We start from the raw sequence: 10,826 nt of genomic DNA on the forward strand, positions 1-10,826 counted from the left end.
GCAACTGACTGATATAATAAAACGTTTAAAAATTCATCACTGTTTATAGATACCTACCGGTTCATAATAACTAGTTTGCATTTTTTTCAATTCGAAAATCTGCTCAAAAAGTACAAGGACATAAGCTTAATCTCGCTTTACCAGTCGTCGTTCGACAATTACATCTAACATTTAATAGAAACAAGCAAAAAGTAATAAAATACGTTTATTTCCTATAGCGTGTGGCTCTATATCAATTCAAGGTTGTGATTAATTCAATCACAAAAAATATCACAAGACACTAATACCTAATATGAAATATGCTTCCCTATTACTGATCAATAATCCGCGACAATTAATAAACTTACTTTGAGGATAATAAAACCAGTCGCAGTGAAATAATCTTCTGCACGCTTCAAACTTAATTCAGTTGAAAGTTATCGACAGAAAGTAGCAATCTGCGGTAGCGTAATTCGTTACTAGATTTCCTGTTGTCGTGTTTGTGGGCTAGACTATAGTATGCTTCTAAATAGCGATCCAAGTAAAATTTTCAAATTTATCTATGGCTGATTGTTACAATCAAGATCATAGCATAGGAATATAAACTCACTTCTGCTAAGTACATAAGAGTAACGCATGTGTTTGTTGTTTACACACCGTGCTATCTTCAGTAGATAGCACAGTTGATAAACTACGTACAAAGTGTAAAGATGAAAATTCATTCCTACAAATCAACTGACTCAACAGGTTGGATGGGAGAGGGGTAGAGCTATAAAGAAAGTGGGCAAGTGAGGGGTGAGAGATGTAGTATAGAGACAAAAGAGATGATAAGAGGGAGAGAAACATGAAACCAGTGAGCAGAGCATAGAGAGAATGAGAGACGAGAGACAGGGAGAGGGTGGGAAAGAATGAATCTCGCGTTGACTCACTGAGCGCGCAACAGTGACCCGTATGAGCAAAGCGTGAGGAGAAGTGAAGATAATGACGAAGTTGTTATATCAATGATATTTATGACGACAATGATGATGTCGATGATTACGATGATCTAACCTTTTGCGTGAAGCAATTTCAAAAACATAATTAGACAGGATTTGTTGTTGCTTAATATGATTGGGCGTATTGCGAGTGAGATATTGACGGACCGGGTGATAACGTGATTTCAACAAGTTAATTGAGAAAACGTTGTAAACAAAATTGACGCAGGCCTGGAGTTAAAATTATGGGAGTAGTGCTTTTAAACACGATTTTACTGACTTAAATCTTAAATGATATAATCGGTAAGATTACATCAAAATTATAATGTAAATAATCCATTACTGTAAGTTAATCAATACTTATCTAAATTACCATGAAAATAAACTAATTGCCCGTCTGAAAAGAACGATAACCTTTTGGTCTAATATAGTGGGAATATTAAGGGATATATCATGGCGGAGAGACCGCTGGATTTCAGCAACAAATTGGCTAGAATTGCGAGAGCGCGCTGCAATACATAACTGAAATCATTAAATCAAAATAATTTCGAGCAATTTTGCTAAATTACAGCGCATAAGACATTTTAAATTGATAAAAGAGTAGGTATAAAGAACCGCCCACACGGACATTAAAGCTAAAAATTAAATTATTTCACGGTATATAATAATCACTAGACGGATGGTACTTCGCGATCTTGATTAAGTAAATATAATTAATATAGAAAAAGGCATTGTACTTTATCCTGCTAATGTATCTATCTAAAAGTTTTACCACGCGGATAAACAATTTGGATGCATCTTTCGTAAGAAGTAGGTCTATAGTCAGTTTGTTTAATTGTAGTTATTTTATTAGATGTAATTGGATTAAACGTTTTAAAATTTTAGCATGCATTGCAACAAATCTTTCGATCAATCTTTTTGAATCGCGGATCCCAGCTTTTGAAATTATGACTGCCGAATTAACGACATCACCGAAGTCATATCATTCCGACATTTTTATCATGTATAGTAAGAACGCTGTATATGTTATTTACTTGAATATACTGGGTTTGTACTTTGGAGATAAAGCTTTGAGCACTGCCGTTGCCGAAACGCCATCAGTATTTCAGCTATAGATTCAATATCACCATCAGACTATTGATATTATAGTAAATACCGTCAATTTGGCAGGACCTTTTACCGCCAGCATAATTCGGCAGACCGGTATCTCGGATGATAAGCGTATTTCAATTCAACAAGTAATATATACAATTAAGCATCATGTAGCATTTCTTGTTTGTTTGATATACTTAACTTAACTTGTGCCATCTATCTATAAACAGGCTATTATGAGGTGCAGTACAATGAATTAAACAAAACTTATAAAATAAAATACATTTATACATCAAAATAGCATGATTCATCAAAGTGCTACGATCCGGACTATTTTTTGCTGCCTCCGAAAATGAGTGATTCATGCACAAAAATATATTGCATACATTTTATAGTTTGTAGTAAATCGGTCTTAATTTTTGTTCAATTTAAATCGCAATTTTCATTTTATAGGCAAAATTATCGGATCCATGTGTATTACGCAACAGCATGGATGAAGCACGGTGTAAAATATAGTAAACCTATGACATACCCTGGTGCACAAATATTTAAAATTTAAATGTAAGATGTAGGGTAATTTTTTAATGTAATGACATATTTCTATCCGTTTCAAACAAGCATAACATGTTAGATATTTACAGAGAATCTTGACAACACATATCGTGAGAGTGCTATTTTAAGACACATAACTACAAATTCACTTAACTCACAAAATACAGAATACAGTAATTTGTGACTTACTTAGAAACGTTTCCTGTATACAAGTTACCATAAAATTGAACCAAAAGGTGTTAGACTTCATATTCTAAGAAATAAAGGTTCTAAACAGGCTCTAAAGTTTGTCCTCTCAGGAGAACCCTTAGAAGTTAAAAAAATCGGTGATTAGTTGTTTGGTTATCAAAAACTTCCTTCACCCAATGAAATTTGGGGAGCTGCACAGATAATTGGTGGATGTTACAATCTAAGTGCGGATAGGTCACCGAAGTCTATTTAATATCGATGGGATAGGTCTGCGCCAGGTTCGGCTGCAACTGGCCTAGATGATGCGATCTAATTCACCATGGCAGCGAAATTACAGCGCTTTGAATCCTTCAAGATCTATCTGGAAAAAGGCGCTATATAAATCCGAAATTTTTGTTGTTGTTGTTGTAGAGAACCAAAAATGGTTCCAAACCGTCGAAAATGGCCCCCAAAATGTGATACAGAATCGTTTTCAGTTTTTTAGAGAACCTCTAAGGGTTCTCCAAAAATAAAGAACTTTTTGAGAGGTTTAAGAGGGAGAGTTCTCCTGAGAGGACAAAAAGGTTCTATGTAGAACCTTTATTTCTTAGAGTATAGGCACCTCAAGTTCCAGTCTAACGGGAGCTAATAGCATGAGGAGGGTGTAGTGTTTTATTGTCAGTAAGTATACAAATTGACCAAAATCATAATGGTCGTCTGCCAATGTAGGCCTATGTTTCATCAGATTATAGAACCTTTATTAAATTTATGCTTCTTTTTTCTGTTTTACAATTGAATTATGCGGGTCAGTGGAATCATTTTTAACAATAGTATGCCGTCGTAATTTTGAACATGCGTGTGTAACTACGTTAAATATTTCAAAAATCATTATGTTTTGTTGTCAAGGAAATTATATGATAGCGACATCACTATATTTCTCCTTACAAAATTGAAGTGTTGATAGAATGCATACATTGCATTAGAGACGATGTTATATAAGATTTTATGGGAAAACATGTTGTTATCAAATTATGCGAAATTTTATAACTTTAATATAGAAACGTATTATTTGCTTATATGAAGCAAAGAAAAAAAAACCGAAATGAATTAACAGAAAAAAAGAAGAAGAACAAATGGAAAGGCAAAGAAAGGAGTAAGAAAATAAAGAATTAGGGCGTGCTATCTACTGAAGATAGCATTACTAATAAGTAGTCGTATTCAGTTTATTATGTTATTAAACTATTACTATGAAATAGATAATATACAGTTATACGTTCCATATTACGTTAGAATATTATTATTTAGTGTCCTTCAATTGAACGAGGTAAGAATCACATCCATCTTGATCTATGCATTGTAGTGCCTCTATGTGGAAGAAAACTTTATATGAAAGATTGCACCAACTTTCAAAATGGCGTCTTGATATCTATCAACATGATCATCTGTGAATACAAAGTGGGTAAACTTAAATATGAACGGTATGAAGTAGCTTGAAGTTATAAGAAAAGTTTGACAAAAGACAGAATAAAAACTCCGTGCAAGCCACAGGACAAATGAGCGATATTTTGGCATAGGAAGTAGTGGCAATTAATTAAACGAATGAAGAATTACTGAAGAAACATAAATTGCTACCGGTATCGAGATCAAAAGTAGCGTTTCTTCAATAGTTGAAGCCGAAGATTAGGCTGTATTCAATTTGCAAATTGACAATGTCAGAGCTATACCTCTTGTTCAACACCTTCGTCTTTCAAACTAGAAAACTAGAAATTCAAAAGGGTTGTTATCGTGTTTTTGATTCTGAAAATGTATTGAGCTCTCCTCACTTATATAATTGAACACATACTTAGAAAGTCTAGTTTGCGTATGACGTCCTGTCAACCAGACCAAAAATGCCGTATTGCGCAGGTCATCAACCAATCATGCCGCGCCTTTGCCCTGACGTCAGACGCAAACTAGCCGTTTTAATTCGGTCTCCAATTATAGAAAAGCAATGGTTTCGGTTTCTCGAAGTTGGAATAGCTCGGGATCACCGTTACTTCTGGAGCATTACAAAGAGCGTTAATTGAGTTGGGGTACGTTTGGGATGGATAGGTAAGCTACCACATAGTTTTCTAAATGTTTTCTTACAAATTGTGAGAAGTGCGAATAAACTTACGCGGATGTCAACGACATTGCTACAACTTGATTATTTGCAAGGTTGGACAAAAATTAAATCATACCAAATCAAATCAACGTCTACTTACATTGGAATGTTTTGATCACATTATAAAATGTTATATGAACGACAACATACTCTAACTTTGATTGCATTATTGGAAGAGAAATAAAGAAGATGAAAACATGGTGAAGAGATGAAGAGGAGGAGAGATAGAAATAGCGAGCGGGAGAGATGTAAATAGAGATAAAGGAAGGAAAGAGAATAGAGTGAGAGAAAGAAGAGGAAGACATACATGCTGACTAAAAAAGGACAGACTAACATGTAGACAGAAAGAAAGATGAAGCACGACACAAAGACCATGTGAAATATCAAAACATGTTGTGTAGTAAGATTAGTTATACCTTCATCATGTGAAGCACGGTGGCCCAATGCATGGTTAGGGCGCGAGGTTCATAATCGAAAGGTTGCGGGTTCGAGCCCCACCACGGCTAGTGTGTTGCGTCCTTGAGCAAGATAGCTTAATTCCCAATTGCTTCACTCCATCCAGGTATAAAATGTGGAGCTGCTGGGGGTAATCACAATCTAAGTCGCTGAGAGTATACCTGCGCATCATTTGCGGACTTGGTGAAGCGGAAATGATTCTGATATATCCCAATGGCAGCGGAATAATTGTTTAAGTGTGCTGATAATTAGGTCATGCCTATCTGAAGCGCACGTTAAATCAAACAACATTTGTTTATTTATCAATTTATTTATGTGTTTGTTTGTTTAGGGTTCTTTGTTTGTTTGTTTGTTCAAATCATTCCCAACCTTTATCATATAATTGAAATTGTTACGTAATACTTGTAATTGCGTGTGGCTACAATATACACTTGTATGGATCCAAGATATGGCAAATTATACTTAATTTGGATGGCTTTTGAAGAAAAAAATGAAACCTTTTAAAGAAAATGTGAGTATTTCTTATGATATTGATTCCTAAGATCAAATATGATATTAGTAGTAGTAGTGACGTATAGTGTCCTTTTAGAATGAGAATCTGACCACTTTGCCCAAATTAAATTACAGCAGATTCGAACATCGAAACATATATAAAACGTTACATATGCATCCCCTACTAATTGGTACAAAGTGAAATATAACTGTTAATTACGTCAATTCTGTATTCATTAGTACAAACGTGGTCTTACACGAGAGTAGTAGATATAAAGACTGACAGAAGGGCGTAATTTCATCGTGTTTACTACAATATAACTCCTTGTCGTGTATTCTCATTAACATTTAAATTAGGCCGCTTGAACGTGTTAGGCAATTATCTCATTTTAGAGGCTAATTAGGTTATAATTACTAGAATCTAATTTATGAGCAGATGTGACGGGTGTTAGAGACCAACGGACTGTACGCACAGATGATGAGGACGAGATGACATCATGGTTTCTTGTGCAGTATTTTATTTTTTCGTATGATTCGTATTTTATCCACTGTGTATTTTATCAATTGAAGATAACAATATTTGTTATCTTTTTTGTCTGATGAAGACTTTTATTTGATATGCTATAGACAGCCATTGAATGATATTATCAATATGCTATTTTTACCATACTGAAGATAACCAACAATGAAATAGAAAAGGAGAATAAAATACCATGTTACTCATAATTGGTTACAACTAAAAATAAACAATGATACCGGTGATTTATGTTTACTATCTAAGATAGTTAAGTCTGTTGTCTGATAAGATATATAGCTAAGAATGTGAAGATAAACAGCATTAATGATGAACAACAACCAATACGATTATGAATGCAATAAATAAAGAAAAACAATAAGATACTGAATCTATAAACAAATATGTCACAATGATCTACCGGTATATCTACTGAAGATAGCTATAAATAGTGCGAACATAAATAACAATAAACGTTGTTTGCTGCTAACATTATAATATACAAATGAATAATATGCCTAATGAATAAAAATAAATAAATAAATAAATAAATAAATAAATAAATAAATAAATAAATAAATAAATAAATAAATAAATAAATAAATAAATAAATAAATAAATAAATAAATAAATAAATAAATAAATAAATAAATAAACAAACAAACAAACAAACAAACAAATAGATCAATCAATAAATCAGTTCCTCAAAGTGTTAAATAATACTTTTTAAGAACCTGAAAGGTTATTTCAGTTTAAAGTATTTTTCTTGTGGGTTCCATATGAGGACAAAAGGGGTTTTGAAGGTCTTTTAGAAACTTTACTTTTGTCTGAGAGTGAATTGATATTAAAACATGGAGAAAACATAAACTTGTACCCTTAAGATTCTGCTCAATTTAAAAACATACACAATGATAGTTTAGAATACAGAACGGAGTTGGATTGAAAAGACCTGTACCGTTTAACATTATGTGCAATTATGCTTAGTATGAAATATCCAGTTATTTCTCTATCGGATCCACCGAAGATCACCAGTAATAACAAACACAAGTTGACCTTTGGTCGTTAACAAAATTAACAAAGAGTCCGATGATACGATTCTAATTTGCATAATTAATTAGTTTAACCACTCATCCATCTATAAAGATAACCAGCAAGAAAAAGTTATTATCTAGTTTTGCCTTTATCTGTTCAAAAGTGATCTGTTTATTCACTATAGCCTATTTGTAAGGCTTTATATCTTATGAAATAGATGTTTAGACGATATCATTCAAAATCGTTTTGTTAACATGGTTTAGGATTATTGAAAATGAAACGTAACTTTAGATTCTGGATATTTTACTGGAAGCTCGATATCTTAAAACCACGTGTCATAGAAAATGATACACGTACCTGTGAATTTCATCATGGCCATGCAAGACATAGACATAAATCAGGGATGTTTTAGTACATAAAAACCATCAATGTGGCGCAAATAAATATCGGTTATTGAAGCCTCAATAAATAAACAACAGCGTGTCCGGTACATGGTAGTCAGGCCTGTACATAGGGAGGGGGTTGCGCCGCACCCCCCCCAAAAATTTTTTTGCAAAAGTATACAAAAAGTCCCAAAATATCACAAATTGCGAGCGTAGCGAGCCAAAAAATCAGGTTTTTACGCTTTTTTAGTCAAAAATGGTCCAAATTTTGAGAAGAAAGTCCACTTTACATGCAATTGCCCCCCTTGGGAAAAAAGTCCACCTTTTCAAAATCAGCACCCCCCCCCAAAAAAAACATCCTGCGTACGGGCCTGATAGTCAAAGCTATCTTCAGTATAGACTAACATGCATGCTATCCTATCATGCTGAACAACTAATAACAGTGTGTTTATCGGTGCTATCTTCTATCATCAACAGACAGCACATATAAACCAATGCACGCTTTTAAGGATAGATTCGGTATTGTTGGTCGAAGCAGCCAAACAAAAATCGATTTTCATTATCTAAATCAATATATTATTGAAAAATAATACTTTGATGTTTTGCAAAAGTTCATTCTACAAATCATATACTTTGAAAACTTGCTTGATTTATTGTTGTTAATGAGTTATTTACGTTTTACAAAAGTGTTGCTGTTTCAGCCCTCTTTACAACATAACTCAAGAACCACAGGACCTAAATAAGTACCACTCGCAAGATGCTGTAAACTACCAAACCGCAACAGTTTAAAATAGTTGCATAGTAACCAACAGGTGTTCAGTGATGCTTTCTTCAGTAGGTAACACATGTAACCTAATTCTTTATGTCATAAAGAACAACCGGAATGTGTTTGTTTATGCTATCTTCAGTAGATAGCATAAACCATAAATGCTTTACTGTCAATCATGCATTGCAAGCAAAACGTGTTCGTTGCGTTGATGCTATCTGCAGTAGTATAGTTAGCACATAAATTAATACAAACATTGCATGTACTGCCACACAAACAACCAAAGTTTGTTCGATGACTTAGCACAATATAAAACCAATACATGCAACCAAAGTGTGTTCGTTGATATATCTTCAGTAGATAGCAAACCATAAAACCAAGACAAGCTATACTGTCATGCATCGGAAGCAACCAAAGTTCATCGATGCTATCTTCAGTAGATAGCACATAAACCAATACATGCTTTTCTGTCATGCATTTCAAGCATTCAAAATGAGTTCGTTGATGCTATATTCAATAGATAGCACATATTGTTTAACCAATATATTGTATATATTATGTAGTTTGTAATTTTATAATATTTATTTGTTTTATATCTTGTATTATTGGTGCAATGACTTTCTAAGTGTATTTTACATTTATTTCCTTGTAAATCATTTGTTTATGTTTTATTGTATCGAGGGCCCCTGTGGAAAGCAGTGCTTGCACTGATCAGGGTTTACCCTCGTTAAAGATGTCATTAAATAAATAAATAAAAATAAAAACCAATTACATGCTTTTAAAGCGTGTTCGTTGATCTATCATCAGTGGATAGCAAACTATAAAACAAATACATGATTTACTCTCATGCATTGCAAGCAACCAAAACGTGTTCGTTTATGTTATTTTCAGTAGATAACTTATAAACCAATACGGTACATGCTTTACTGCCATGCAATTAAAGTGTGTCCGTTGATGCTATCTTCAGTAGATAGCACAATATAAAACATGCTACTGCCATGCAAGCATCCAAAATTTGGTTGTTGATGCTATCTTCAGTAGATATCAAACTATAAAAACAATACATGCTTTACTGTCACACACTGCAAGCAACCAAAGCGTGTTCGTTGGTGCTATCTTCAGTAGACATCACAATATAAACTAATACATGCTTTACTGCCATGCAATTAAAGTGTGTTCGTTGATGCTATCTTCAGTAGATAGCACAATATAAACTAATACATGCTTTACTACTGCCATGCAATTAAAGTGTGTTCGTTGATCTATCATCAGTAGATAGCAAACTATAAAACCAATACATGCTTTACTGTCACACACTGCTAGCAACCAAAATGTGTTCGCTTGATGCTATGCTATCTTCAGTAGATAGCACGATATAAACTAATACATGCTTTACTGCCATGTAATTAAAGTATGTCCGTTGATGCTATCTTCAGTAGATAGCACAATATAAAACCAATACATGCCACTGCCATGCAAGCAACCAACATGTGTTTGTTGATGCTATCTTCAGTAGATAGCACATAAATCAATACAAACTTAAACATCACTATTATGCGTTGTTCTGTCTTCAGTAAATAGCACACATATTTAAACCATTGCAATCTTTATACTTTCATCCTATATATCTTTAGTAGATAGCATATAAAAGCAGTACCGTGCATACATTACTTCGTGCAGAGCAACCAAAAAGTCAGCAATAACTTTACTAATTTAAAACATCCGCAAGTAGTTACCGCCTTCGTATTATAATACTGATAAGCACTGTCAATATCATATATTCAACAAACATATTCTTACCTCAGATACACCACGCTGTCACAGTTCGTAACTTCTCAATGAGAACGCATTGGGTATGAAAGTACGTTACAATAAATAGATAATATCTCAACTAATCAGTTGCTACGTACAATACAAATGAACTTGTACGACTATCAGCAAATCACTTTTGGCAATCTGGCTTTACACATGCACGCCTGCACCGCCTCCCTCCTTCTATGCGCAGCACAAACAGCTTTTAGTCAGGAGGTGCGCCGATTTGTACATTTGTGTACGATGCAATTGAGTCTCCCGAGAGAGTTAAAATTAGCGCGCTCAGAGGACTGTGACGATGCAATACTGCTCTTGGACGTTGGTAAGGGTGGGGGAGACTTCGTCTATGCACTGCCTCGCCTCTCGCTTAGCTCACCAAAAGCTGTCAAATCATATGAATTATAAATGCAGCTGAGATTGGATCTATTCGGGCGGATGAGCAGTGATGAGAGTTTCCCCTAGG

The 10,826-nt window shown here is 34.1% G+C and overlaps 1 protein-coding gene across 1 annotated transcript in view; it reads right to left on the minus strand.

Moving 5' to 3' along the window:
• Positions 1-10,482, minus strand: part of LOC140158484 (uncharacterized) — a 37,411-nt gene extending 26,929 nt beyond the window's left edge. The window contains exon 1 of the mRNA XM_072181580.1: positions 10,352-10,482. The gene's annotated coding sequence lies outside the window, so the exon portion shown is untranslated. The remainder of the gene's footprint in view (positions 1-10,351) is intronic.
• Positions 10,483-10,826: the final 344 nt, after the last annotated feature.

This window comes from Amphiura filiformis, chromosome 8 (genome assembly GCF_039555335.1).
Source record: "Amphiura filiformis chromosome 8, Afil_fr2py, whole genome shotgun sequence".
Classification (NCBI taxonomy): Eukaryota; Metazoa; Echinodermata; class Ophiuroidea; order Amphilepidida; family Amphiuridae; genus Amphiura; species Amphiura filiformis.